This window comes from Otolemur garnettii, unplaced genomic scaffold, assembly GCF_000181295.1.
Source record: "Otolemur garnettii isolate 467f Iridium unplaced genomic scaffold, OtoGar3 scaffold00251, whole genome shotgun sequence".
NCBI classification, from domain to species: Eukaryota; Metazoa; Chordata; class Mammalia; order Primates; family Galagidae; genus Otolemur; species Otolemur garnettii.
Genome location: NW_003852646.1, coordinates 565,576 through 576,814, shown reverse-complemented (window position 1 = coordinate 576,814; position 11,239 = coordinate 565,576). Strand labels below are relative to the sequence as shown.

The 11,239-nt window shown below is 46.9% G+C and overlaps 1 pseudogene; it reads right to left on the bottom strand.

Annotated features, from left to right (window-relative positions):
- Positions 1 to 952: 952 nt before the first annotated feature.
- Positions 953 to 1,289, bottom strand: LOC100955515 (annotated as a pseudogene).
- Between the last annotated feature and the right edge of the window lie 9,950 nt (positions 1,290 to 11,239).

Below are 11,239 nucleotides of genomic sequence, written 5' to 3'. Positions count from 1 at the left end.
TGGGCTTAAGCAATTCTCTTGCCTCAGCCTCCCAAGTAGCTGGGACTACAGGCACCTGCCACAATGCCTGGCTATCTATAAATTTTTTATTGCAGTTGTCATTATTATTTTAGTTGGCCCTGGGCTGGGTTCCAACCCACCAAGGGTATATGTGGCCGCTGCCCTACCCACTGAGCCACAGGCACTGCCACTTTTTCTTGCCTTAATGCACTAACCAGGACCTCTCATATAATCAAGCTATTCTAGGTATTTTTGTTTTTGTCTCTGGCTTTAAAGATGTCCGTTTGTATTTTGAAAAGATTCAACTTGTGGATTAGGTTCTGGATCCATGTCAAATTTTACTCAACCTGTCTTCATCTAGGTATTGTAAGATTTTGTTGCTGTGAGTATGCTATCCTTTGTTCAATTCTGTTTTTCTCAGGTCAACTTGAACTACAGGGGCCAGGCAGTTACCCTGCAACCAAAGCTGTCCAGATGGGCAGGAAAGCCATCTCAAGAGGGCAGCCTTTATTTATTTCTGGCAGATTATTACCATGGAGGGATACACGCCCAGTGATGCCAGCTGTCTGCTTTTCTAAGAGAGACTGGAAATTCAGTGTTTGGCTGCCTGAACAAGGGCTGAACACGTGAGGGTCTACTGTCTTTCTTGTGAGCCCTCTTCTGTCTTTCTGTTTTTCTGTCCTTAGTGGCTTGCTTCCCTTTGTATCCTTCTTTATCCTCTTTCCCTCAACCCTAACATCCAATTGTTTTGCAAATCCTGATGGCGATTCTTTCAAAATGTATTCCAAACCTGACTACTCTCGCCTCTTGCCCAAAGCCACCGTTATGTAAATGGCTTAGAATATGCCTGAGTCAGGTTATTTTTTAGGAACCCACAGAGCTTTATTATTCCCATCACAAACAGCAGGCCTTCACGGGACTGGGGAGCAAGCTGTAGGCGGGGAAGAGGGCCCTATTTGCCAGTAATAAGTGGGTTCTGCAGGAACACAATGACCAACTCCCCACAAAGGAAGATCTTGGAGATGTAGTGGTCTTTGTTGACTGGCTGGACTCTTCTTACCCTTGCCGCTCTTGGGGACCTCAGTGCACACCTCCTTCACATTCTCCAGCACCATGTTGCCATGCCTATCAAAGGCCTTCACATGGCCCCAGAGTTTCTTGTTAATGCGGCAATTGATAAGCACTTGGGTGTAGTTCTTGACTGACTGTGTGAGCACAGAGAGTGGAGGAGTGTGAAACTTTTCTTTCTCCCACTTCTGTAGCTCATCTGGGATCATCTCGCATTTGGGCTTTGAAAAGAAGCAAGGTTTAGAGAGCAAAACAGAAAAATAAACAAACAAAAAAAAGAACCCTATGGGACAAGAACTATTGCTCCTGGCTGGGTGCCTGTAGCTTAGCAGCTAGGGCACCAGCCACATACACCAGGGCTGGTGGGTTCGAACATGGCCCGGGCCTGCTGAACAACAGTAATAAATACAACAATAACAACAAAAAAAAATAGCCAAGGGTTGGTGCCCATAGCTCAGTGGTTAGGGGGCCGGCTACATATACCAAGGCTGGCAAGTTCGAACCTGGCCTGGGGCTGCTAAACAATGACAACTACAATGACAAAAAAAAAAAAGCCCGGTGTTGCAGAGGGCACCTGTAGTCCCAGCTACTTGGGAAGCTGACGCAAGAGAATCACTTAAACCCAAGGGTTTGAGGTTGCTGTGAGCTGTGAGGCCATGGCATTCTACCCAGGGTGACTTAGTGAGACTGTCTCAAAAAAAAAAAAAAAATCGGGGCATTGTGACGGGTACCTATAGTCCCACCTACTTGGGACTACAAGTAGGGAGGCTGAGGCAAGAGAATCACTTAAGCCCAAGAGTTTGAGTTTGCTGTGAGCTATGATGCCAGGGCACTCTACCAAGGGTGACATAGTAAGACTCTGTCACACACACAAAAGAATTATTGCTCCTATTCACAGACGAGGTAACTAGGTACAGAGAGGTAGAGTGAGTTGCCCAGTGTCACAAAGCTAGTAATGGCTTAGTGATGGTCAGAACTTGAATCCACATCAACACAACTCCAAAGCTTATATGCTTAGCCACTCTCCTACTTTGGCCTCATGTCTGTAGAAGGGAGTAATGCCTGCATCAAGGTTGCTCTTTTTTGACGACTTACATTTGTGGGCCTATTAGCCCAGAAGACAGGCTTTTATGGGCCTCGAAACTGCACAGATTCCTTTTACTCACGTTACCATTTGCGAAATGGTGGTTATACTGAGCTGTAAGAAAGGTTGGAAAATGAGGTCTTTAAATAGGCAGCACATGTGCCCATTAAAAATTTTAATACTACAGAAGAAGGTAGAGAGGGTTTTGGAGGGCATTAGTAGTCTCCAGCACAATAGCATGAGTTACTCTTTAAAACAGACCAGTGAAGTAAGCATCATTGTTCCTGTTTTACTGATGAATGAATTGAGATTCAATGAAGTCAAACAATTTGTTTAAGGATAAGCTAGGAATGGGTCCTGACTCATGTTCTATCCCTCTCTAGTGGAACTGTTCTTTTGTGAGCTTTGCTGCTATTTTATTTCATTTTATTTCTTTGCTGCTGTTTATTTCCTTCTCAATAGTATGCCATTAGCATGGGTGTCAACACTCTCTGGGCTGTGGGCCTGCCTCCAGAGCTGCTTCTCCGGCATTGTGATCTTGTCCCAGAGGGAGGGGATACTGGCCTTTGCCAAGGCTGGGCTGTGTTGGGACCACATCTGTGGGATGTTCCTGGGATATTTGCAGCAGCTGTTAGAAAGCATAGTCACAAATTGCAATCCTTTACCAAAGAGCAGTACAGCAAGCTGACGCCAGGAGAAGGGGGCCAAGGCCAAAGGAAGAACAAGGTATTTGACTATCAGCATCTGGCCTGCATCAGCATTGTCCTAACTGCTTGGGAATGAGAAGCTGGTGACATCCATGAAGGGGACATCATCAGAAGTCCAGTGTTATGTCTCTTTGACATAATATTCCAGTATTATTACTCTGTGAATTTTTTCTGAGACACCTTGGCACTGGACATGGCAGGTGCATGGGGAGGGAATTGGAACAAAGTTACGAGAGCATCTCCTGTGTTTCAGCAGGTTCTACCAGACTGTCTGCAGATCCTGTCAGCAAAGAAACACCTTGTCAACTATGGCTTGGTGTTTCAGCTAAAGGCTTCCAAAGGGCTCAGCTGCAGATGCTGAGTCTAAATCATTATCATATAAATAAATCCTGCCAGGCTGTGAACATTTATTCTGGCCATTGACCAAATTTGTCTTCCTATAGCCTGTGACCTCCAGCTGTGTCCAGGAGACGTCCTATTGGACCCAGTGTCTTACAGACAGCCTTGATGGTATGTTTTCATACAGATTGATAAGGATCTCATGCAGCTGAAGAGGGTTCATGAATACCCACAGGCCTCCATGGTGGGAGCCAGTGGAGTTATCTGACTATTACTTTCGTAGGGTTGCCATAACAAAGTATCATAAACTGAATTGTTCAGGACAATAGAAATATATTCTTGCACAGTTTTAGAGATTAAAAGTCTGGAATCTAGGTCTCAGCAGGACCTTGCTGTCTTTATTATTTTTTTTTTTTTTGAGACAGAACCTCAAGCTATCACCCTGTATAGAGTGCTATAGCATCACAGCTCACAGCAACCTCTAACTCCTGGGCTTAAGCACTTCTCTTGCCTCAGCCTCCTGGGTAGCTGGGACTACAGGCGTCTGCCACAACACCTGGCTATTTTTTGGTTATAGTTGTCATTGTTTGGCAGGCCCGGGCCAGCTTCGAACCTGCCAGCTCAGGTGTATGTGGCTGGCACCTTAGCTGCTTGAACTACAGGCACCACCCAGGACTCTGCTGTCTTTGAAGGCTCTCGGTGATTCTCTGTTTCATGCCTTTCTCTTACATTTTAGTGTTGCCGGCAATCCTTGGCTTGTAAACTGGGTGCAGTGGTTTGTGTCTGTAGTCCCAGTAACTGGGGAGGCTGAGGTAGGAGGATTCTTTGAGGCCAGGAGTTTGAGGCTATAGTGAGGGAGGTATGATCATGCCACTGCACTGTAGCCTGGATGACAAGAGTGAGACCTTATCTCTAAAACAAACAACAAACAAAAAAATCTTGGCTTGTAGGTGCCTCACTGACAACTCACATGGCATCACTTCCTATTGTCACTGTCTCTTATCTCTTCTCATTAGGACATCAGTCATATTGGATCAAGGGTACACCCCACTCCAGCATGAGCTCATCTTAACTACTTATATCTGCAACAACTCTATTTCCAAATAAAGTTCTGGAAAGGGGGTGAATTTTGCGGAACACTGTTCAACTCAGTACACAGACAATATGCTGACTACTTAGGTGGAGACCAATGACACACAGCACTGGTTTCACAGTCTGTGGTTCATTCAGATGATTAAAATCTTGATAAACCACAAGATCATCTACCGCAGCTCCCATGAAGCTATGTTTAGCAGTGAAGTCAAAGTTGGTCTGGTCACCTCCAAGATACCGAAGAAAGTGTGCTCACAATTGGGACTGAAGAAGATTTGAGGAGGGCAAAAGGACAGCAGAAGAGCCCCCGGCATGAGCAACAAGAAGGCAACAGGGAGCCAGGACCTCAGAGTGAATTCAGTGGGGACTCTTGGGATAGAAGAGTCGGCAGCTCTTGAGGGCTATGTGGATGGTAAAAAGGAAAGTTCAGAATCTTCATTGTGTCAAGTATGGCAGGTCTCTCTATGAGAACCATGACAACAGTAGGGATCATGGTCTAGGATAATGTGTGCCTTTGCCACAAACCCAGCACATCAAATGACATGGAAGGAAGCCCACAATAGCCTCCTCAGCCTAGTCGGCAAGATGTTAAAGCGATCAAAGGCAGGGCTGCTGTTGTGAGCCTGTGGTCAAGCAGGCCTCAGTGGTCCTCTGTATACTCATCAGCTTACATGTGCAGAAAGGAAAGGCCAGCTCATCTTGCCCTCCTATGCTGGGGGAAAGAGATTCCAGGAGGCGCTCATGAACACTGAAATGACACAGGAAGAGGTGCAAGGGCGGATGGACTTTCTCTTACTCAATCCTAGTTCCCACAGTTTTGCTACAACAAATGATTGTCAATGACCTCTCAGGTGGCTTTCACCTTGATTGAAATGGCAGCATTTGGGCAAATGTTTAAGTGCATTTACTTCTAAAATTTGAAGTGGGAGACATTTAAAAATTTGAAATGACCAAGCATCTGAGATGTTGGGCACAGGTGACCTTCAGTAGGTGCCCAAGCTGGATTCTGATAAGAAAGGTTTTGTGACAGTGGCCAAGCTCCTCTTCATATTAGTCAAGGTATAGGGTAAGCTGAAGTAACAAAAGGACCCTCAACTACAAGGTCTCAACCAAGCTGGAGGTTTATTTCCCTCTGATGAAGCAGCTCAGAATTTGGCAGGCAGTCAGGGGAGAAGGTACCTCTGAGCCAGGTGCTGTGGCTCATGCCTGTGATCCTAGCACTCTGAGAGACCAAGGTGGGTGGATTGCCTGAGCTCATAGGTTCAAGACCAGCCTGAGCCAGAGTGAGACCTCATCTCTAAAAATAGGGCGTTGTGGAGGGCACCTGTAGTCCCAACTACTTGGGAGTCTGAGGGATCGCTTGAGCCCAAGATTGAGGTTGCTGTGAGCTGTGATGCCATGGCACTCTGGCAAACAAAGTGAAACTCTGTCTCAAAAAAAATAAAAAAGAAGGTACCTCTGAGTTGCAAAGTTGTCAGGGAGCCAAGTTTCTCCTCTCTGCTGTTGCTCAGCATGTAGACTTCAGTAAGGTATTTTTGGCCTGCAGGTCCCAGCAAACTCAAATCAAAGTGGCTCACTTAGCAACGTGATTTGTTACACATTGTCTAGAATTGGACCACTTAGCACCATTCTCTCTTTCACACACACACACACACACACACACACACACACGTATCCCTTTTTCTTCTTGCACCTAGACTACAGTCATTTCATTGGTTAAATTAATGACTCAACAGTGCTAGCAAGGAGCAGGTTTCTCTTCCACTTCCCCCCTGCCATTCCCAGTGTGTCCTCTTTGACCCCTCACAGTGCTACAATTCCACAGTCCCACACAGATGTGATCATGTCTATTAGTGGATGAAGGAATGTTTTTCTGCAATGTTTTTTTTTTGTTTGTTTGTTTTTTTAGAGACAGAGTCTTACTTTGTTACCCTCGGTAGAGTGCTGTGACATCACAGCTCACAGCAACCTCCAGCTCTTGGGCCCAGGCGATTCTCTTGCCTCAGCCTCCAGAGTAGCTGGGACTACAGGCCGCGCCATAACACCTGGCTACATTTTTTTGTTGTTGTTGTTGCAGTTTGGCTGGGGCAGGTCTGAACCCACTACACTCAGTACATGGGGCCGGCACCCTACTCACTGAGCCACAGTCACCGCCCAGCAATGTCTTTTTTTTAAAATGTGATAAAGCCAGGTGTGGTGGCTCACACTGGTAATCCTAGCACTCTGGGAGGCCGAGGCAGATGCATTGCTTGAGCTGAAGAGACCAGCCTGAGCAAGAGCGAGACCGCTAAAAATAGAAAAACTAGGCTCGGCACCTGTGGCTCAAGTGGCTAAGGCGCCAGCCACATACACCCAAGGTGGTGGGTTCGAATCCCCGGCCCGGGCCTGCCAAACAACAATGACAGCTGCAACCAAAAAATAGCCAGGCGTTGTGGCAGGCGCCTGTGGTCCCAGCTACTTGGGAGGCAGAGGCAGGAGACTCGCTTGAGCCCGGGAGTTGGAGGTTGCTGTGAGCTGTGATGCCACGGCACTCTACCCAGGGGGACAGCTTGAGGCTCCTGTCTCAAAAAAAAAAAAATAGAAAAACTAGCTGGGCATTGGGGTGGGCACTGTAGTCCCAGCTACTCAGGCGACTGAAGCAAGAGGATTGCTTGAGCCCAAGAGTTTGAGGTTGCTGAGAGCTATGATGCCATGGCATTCTACCCTGGGATGACAGAGTGAGACTCTGTCTCAAACAAAAAACAAAAAAAGTGTGATAAAAACTTTTCTCAAAAGTCTCTGAATAGACTCTTGCCATGTCTCCTTAGCCAGATTTTCATCATTTTTCTTTTTCTTTTTAAAAATTTATTTATTTAGGCTCGGCGCCTGTGGCTCAAGTGGCTAAGGCACCAGCCACATACACCCAAGGTGGAGGGCTCGACCCCGGCCCGGGCCTGCCAAACAACAATGACAGCTGCAACCAAAAAATAGCCAGGCGTTGTGGTGGGCGCCTGTGGTCCCAGTTACTTGGGAGGCTGAGGCAGGAGACTCGCTTGAGCCCAGGAGTTGGAGGTTGCTGTGAGCTGAGATGCCATGGCACTCTACCCAGGGGGACAGCTTGAGGCTCCTGTCTCAAAAAAAAAAAAATTATTTATTTTTTTGGGACAAAGTCTCAAGCTATCACCCTGGATAGAGTGCTGTGGCGTCACAACTCACAGCAACCTCAAACTCTTGGGCTTAAGCAATTCTCCTGCCTCAGCCTCCCAAGTAGCTGGGACTACAGGCGACTGCCACAGCGCCTGGCTATAGTTTTGTTGCAGATGTTGTTGTTTTAGCTGGCCCAGGCTGGGTTTAGAACCACCATCCTTGGTGTATGTGGCCGGCACCCTACCCACTGAGCTATGGGTGCCACTGTAGCAGCCCGTATAGCTTATGGCTAGGAGGAGTGAGAGTTATAAGAAATACCGGTAATGGAATGCCTTGGTGGAAAGGGCATGGAGAGATTTAGCTCTCCTAACAAGCATGAGAGCTCGCGAGATGAGAGCATTGGTGAATTGGCAGTCTCTACACCTGTGGTGTTGAGAAGCACGAGATCAGCCTTATATTAGGCTGGAGGAGAAGGCAGTCAAAGGATGTGCACTTTCTATCACAGACTCACTTACTCTGCCTCTGTCTCCTCTCCTGCCTGCAGAACACCAGCACGGTGTCTCTCTGCTGAAGATTACCAAGCTCTGCTAAAGACTAAGATCTATCTGTTCTAAGAAGACTGCTTTACTCTAAGACACACACTCTCTCCCTCTCTCTCTCCAGCCAAAGTAGATAGCCCTCAAGCATCTAAGAGAAACTGTTCCTGAGTAAGGTAGTTTAGCAGTCCGCGTCCAGAACCTATCTAAGCTGGGCCGAGACCTGGCCAGTCCCGGGCCCTGACAAGTGGTGTCAGAAGCAGATCCTGACATGCCACCTTATTATTATTTTTAAAAGATGTGGTCTTGCTCTTTTTTTTTTTTTTAAACATTTCCTATTTATTTATTTTTGGCAAAGGCTGGGTTTGAACCTGCCACCTCTGGCATACACTCTAGTCCTTTGAGCCACAGGCACCACCCTTGGTCTTACTCTTATTTAGGCTGGCCTTGAACTCCTGACCTCAAACAATCTACCCACCTCAGTTTCCCAGAGTGCTAGGATTACAGGAGTGAGCCACTGGGCCTGCCCCTTTCATCATTTTTCTATGATCTCTAACTGGTAAGGGAAATGGGCCCAGCACACCTAGCTCAGAGGGGTCATGACTATAGGAGCTGGGATTGGGGCTGGGGCGAGCATCCTCTAAGGCAAATGCACACATGGACAAGATGAGGTCTATTAGCTAGGGTGAGGAGGAGGAATGTCTACTGGGAAGGCAACCACTGGGTCTGCCATGTACTGCTACCTTCTACTTTTTGATAGTTTCTTGGTACAGAGCTTCCCAGCTGGAGTCCTGTGGTACAGTGTGCTCTGAAAATAAATGGGGGTAACTGACAGTGGTTCCCTTAGCTCTAGGGGAAGCCAAAAGGGGGAGCCAGAGTTCCTAGACTGATTGCTTTTTTTTTTTTTTTGGCTGGGGCTGGGTCTGAACCCCAATACCTCTGGCATATGGGGCTGGTGTCCTATTCCTTTGAGCCACAGGCCCCCCCCTGCTTTTTTTTTTTTTTTTGAGACAGAGTCTCACTGTGTCGCCCTGGGTAGAGTGTCATGGCGTCACAGCTCACAGCAACCTCAAACTCTTGGGCTCAAGCGATTCTCTTGCCTCAGCCTTCCAAGTAGCTGGGACTACAGGTGCCCACCACAGCACCTGGCTATTTTTTTGTTGCAGTTGTTATTGTTTAGCTGGCCTAGGCCGGGTTCGAACCCACCACCCTCGGTGTATGTGGCTGGTGCCTTACCCACTGTGCTATGGGTGCCAAGCCAGACTGATTGCTTTTATCTTAGCAGCCTCTTCCATTTACCACAGTGTACAGTGTAATTTAAAGCATTCTCAGGCTGGGTACAGTGGCTTATGCCTGTAATTCTAGCACTCTGGGAGGCCGATACCAATGGATCATTTGAGCTCAGGAGTTTGGGACCAGCCTGAGCAAGGGTGAGACCCTGAGTCAGGCATTGTGCCTGGTACCTGTGGTCCCAGTTACTTGGGAGGCTCAGGCAAAAGGATGGCATGCACTCAAGAGTTTGAGGTTGCTGTGAGCTATGATGCCACAACATGGGTCAAGAAAGTGAGACTGACTCAACAAACAAACAAACAAACAAAACCTGGCTCGGGGCCTGTAGCTCAGCAGCTAAGGGTGCCCAGAGCTGGTGGGTTCGAATCCAGCCTGGGCCTGCCAAACAACAATGACAACTATAACCAAAAAATAGCCGGCGTCATGTCTGGTGCCTGTAGCCCCAGCTACTTGGGAGGCTGAGGCAAGAGAAGTTTGAGGTTGCTGTGAGCTGTGATGACATGGCACTCTACCCAGGGCAACATAGTGAGACTCTGTCTTAAAAAAAAACAAAAACAAAACTGAAAAAACCATTCTCCTTTGATTTTTAAGAAGCAGAAAAAGTTGGGAGCTCTGCCCTAGTATCCTATAGTAATGTTCCCCTATTAAAGGTTTAAGCGATTTCAAATTATTTAGTCCTTCTGATTTTCTTCGTATTTTTTTTTTTGAGACAAGATCTTGCTGTTGCCTGGGCTAGAGTGCAATGGTGTCATCATAGCTCACTGCACCCTCAACCTCCTAGGCTCAAGCAGTCCTCTTGCCTTAGCCTCCTAAGTATCTAGGATTACAGGTGCACACCACCACACCTGGTACATTTCTTTCTTTCTTTTTTTTTTTTTTGAGAGTCTTACTCTGTAGCCCTGGGTAGAGTGCCGTGGTATCATAGCTCACAAGAACCTCAAATTCTTGGCCTCAAGCCATCCTCTAGCCTCATCTTCCCAAGTAGCTGGGACTACAGGCATTGGCCACAATGCCCAGCTATTTTTAAAGATGGGGGGGGGTCTCACTCTTTCTCAGGCTGGTCTTGAACTGCCAAACTCAGGTAATACATCTGCCTCAGCCTCCCAGAGTGCCAGGTCCACAGGTGTGAGCAACCATGCCTGGCTGATTTCCTTTTATCTCCTTTTATCTCCTTTATCTCTTCCTTTTATTTTCCTTCTCTAGTCTCTTCATCCCACTAAAAGGCAACCATTTTTACATATTTAAGAGTTTTTTTTTTTTTTGAGACAGAGTTTGTTTATGTCACCCTCGGTAGAGTGCCATGGTGTTACAGCTCACAGCAACCTGAGACTTTCGAGCTTAAGTGATTCTCTTGCCTTACGCTCCCACCACAATGTCCAGCTATTTTTGTTGTTGTTGCAGTTGCCATTGTTGTTTTAGCTGGCCCGGGCTGAGTTCAAACCTGCCAGCCTGGGTATATACAGGTGCTACCCTAATATTTAAAAGTTTTCCTGGCTACCGCTGAAAAAGTCACTTGGGAAAACTGATGCCATAAAAAAAAGTTTTCCTTTTGTTTGCACATGTTCTTATACATGTATGTGTATTGCTTTATATGCATATATTTAAAATTATGTAAATAGTGTCATAGATCTCATTCCGTTTCTTATTTTGCTCAGCACTATGTTTTTAAGATCCTTCAGTGCTGCTATGCATCCCCCAGTGCTCACTCACTGCATCCTGTGTGAGGGGGTTGCGGGTCCATACCTCCACCCCCCTAGTTTTGGCAGACTGTCCTCCAAAATGCCCAGGCCAGTCCACACCCCACTAGCAGTGCCCAGGGTTCCCTCTCTCCTCCTCACCACCTCCATCTGGCATTACCCAGCCTGTTGGCCTTTGCCTGTGGTGTCTCCTTGTCATTTTAATCTGCATTTTTCAGGTGACTAGTGAACTTGTGTGTCTTTTCATAGTTTTAGCTTTTTTAGGTTTCCTCTTCTGTAACCTGTTCATATCCTTGTGGA